A 2,594-nucleotide genomic window follows, 5' to 3' on the forward strand; every position below is an offset into this window, starting at 1 on the left:
CACCAATTTACCCCCCCCCCAGCCATTAGTTGGACCCTAAGACTGAGCCAAAAACCATCTAGCTAAACAAGCTATGGATTGTATGATTACCATATGGATATGTTCGCCTCACTTCGTCTCACTTAGAAGACGATTCCATAGGATCAAACCCAAAGTGATTTGGTTGAGTCTAGGCCGAGATTTTAGGGTTTTAGTGTGGCCGTTGACGGGATCACTCTATCAGGGACGATGACAGGGAGCCATTTGATCGCGCGTGTATCAGATGGACGGAGGAGATCGAGCTGGACATCACTTCCTTACATGAACCGCGGGCTGAGTCAACGGCTACGTGGATGACGGTGTCCAACCAAAGCGCGCCACACGTGCCTTTAGAGTTGCCGAGGATACAGTCAGCGCCACACGTTTAAATAGAAAAATAGGGATTTTATTATTTAAATAAATAGCCCTAGCTTTAAAAATTCATATCTTGGAGTAGAAAAATCATAAAAATAACATAAAATTACCCTCTTGCTCAGTGAACATAGGAAAATAATGTGGAGATAATTTTAAGTCCATGTGATGCATATTTTGTTTTTAATTAATTAAACACTGATTTGAATGTTTTGATTCTCCATGCATATATACATATGAACATGGATTGAAATTTTAGCATGTTGTTGCCTCTGTTTTAAGGAATATCTTCTGATTTTTTCAAAGTCAGAGGAGGTCCCTAGACAGAGATCCATATTTTTCAAGTTTATGTTTATTATTTGCATAAATTAATTATGATAATTAGCACATTTATTAGAAAACTTGAAGAAAATTTTGAAGGGTTCACCATGACCAGAGGATCCTTTGGAAATAATTTCACGAGTTAAGTCATTAAGAATACACTTAATCTTCACCAACCTTAAAACACAAAGAAAATTAATTTTGCGTAACATAAACATCTAAATGAATTAATTTTTTAATCTCCACTAAAATTTAAAGTCTAGAGAACTCCCCATAAAAATTTTAAAATATTTGGAGTTCATTTAATATCTCAAATTGATTTTTCAAGTTAATTAACATTTTTGGCACTAAAATGATTTTTAATAATTAAATATAACTTAAAAAAATTTAAAACTTGGTTTTTGGAGTTCTCTGTGATGAGTGGAATTTTATAAAAATAAATTTGAAGTAAAAATAACAACTTTATTTTTAGCCTATTTTAAATATTTAAAATAATTAAAAAATGATAAAAATCACAAAAATAATAAAATATATGAAAATATTTTAAATTACTTTCTAAGCACTTAGAAATAATTGGGATATTTTTCCTGATTTTCTAAATAAAGATATTAAATTTTGAAGCTTAAAATAATTTTTAAAGGCTAAAAATGGTTTTTTTACTAAAATAATTCCAATAATTCAAAGAAAAAATGATGAAAATGTGAAATTTGTTTCTATGTATCCCTTGACATTAGGGAGATTTAATAAAAATATATAACTTAATTTTCCACATTTATAATATTTTATAATTAGTGAAAACTCCATAAATTAAAATAATTCTTAAAATTCAAATGAAATTCAAAAAATCATGAAATTTGGTCCAAATGCTTCTATGGTCTAATCTTACCTCCAATAAAAATTTTAAGGGATTAGGATTCACCTTGGTCAAGTTAGGAATTTTCTTTGAAAAGTCCTATTTTTGCATTAAAAATAATTATATAGATAAATTAAATTTTGAAAAATCGCACTTTCTCCTCTGATGTCTCAATTGACCCATGATTGAGTTAGGATAAAAATTCCAAAGTCATTTGGATTAAATTTGATGAATTACGAAGTGATAGAGCCTTTGGGGCAATTGTGTAATTTTGGAAATTTAGCCTTAATTAACATTTAGGCCTAATTTTAGAAAGGAAAATGGGTAATCTTTTATTCTAATTAACATATTTGGATGTTTGAAACATAAGGGGTTAACTGGTAGAAACCATCATCACTTGTCCAAATTAAAAAGGATAAATTTGCAATTTTCTTAAATTACATAAACTTGGGAGTCTAGCCGATTAAATGATTCTATATTTAGGGGTATGATTTTGGGTGTTAATAACTCACTAATTTAATACCCCTATTTGATGAACCAAAAAAAATAAAAACAAAAACATGAATCATCACAATCACTTATAAGTTAATTTCATTTGCAATGACTAAGACACTCACCAAAGTCTTAAGGGCTTAGTAGTGACTAAGGCTAAATCAAGTTTCATTTAAATAAGGATTAGAAAAGTAAACATCATTAAAACATCTTTCAAACACTACAAGCCCAAGTCAAAATTTGGCTAAGTCTCTTAAACTTGTCTCTTTAAGGGTCTTCACCCACATAATTCTTAAATTGAATTACGAGTGATAATTACCCTAATCTTAGGGATAATTGAGACATCAATACTCACTTAGCACTAAGGGTTTTCATAGGATGAATTATTAAGCAACGTAATAAGTTTGAAAGAGCTCAGGATTTTCCACCAGGCAGCGAGAGACAAGCATAGACCTGCTTCTTTCTCTAGAACTGTTGGATACCTCGGAGATCTACTAAACATAATATGTTTTGCTTGACAAAATCATCCTTAATTAAA

At 30.1% G+C, this 2,594-nt stretch overlaps 1 protein-coding gene across 1 annotated transcript in view; it reads right to left on the minus strand.

Moving 5' to 3' along the window:
* LOC110032617 (UPF0505 protein C16orf62 homolog) overlaps positions 1–2,594 on the minus strand; it is a 148,056-nt gene that overhangs the window by 142,759 nt on the left and 2,703 nt on the right. The window lies entirely within an intron of this gene.

Source organism: Phalaenopsis equestris, unplaced genomic scaffold, assembly GCF_001263595.1.
Source record: "Phalaenopsis equestris unplaced genomic scaffold, ASM126359v1 Scaffold000985, whole genome shotgun sequence".
In the NCBI taxonomy this organism is placed as follows: Eukaryota; Viridiplantae; Streptophyta; class Magnoliopsida; order Asparagales; family Orchidaceae; genus Phalaenopsis; species Phalaenopsis equestris.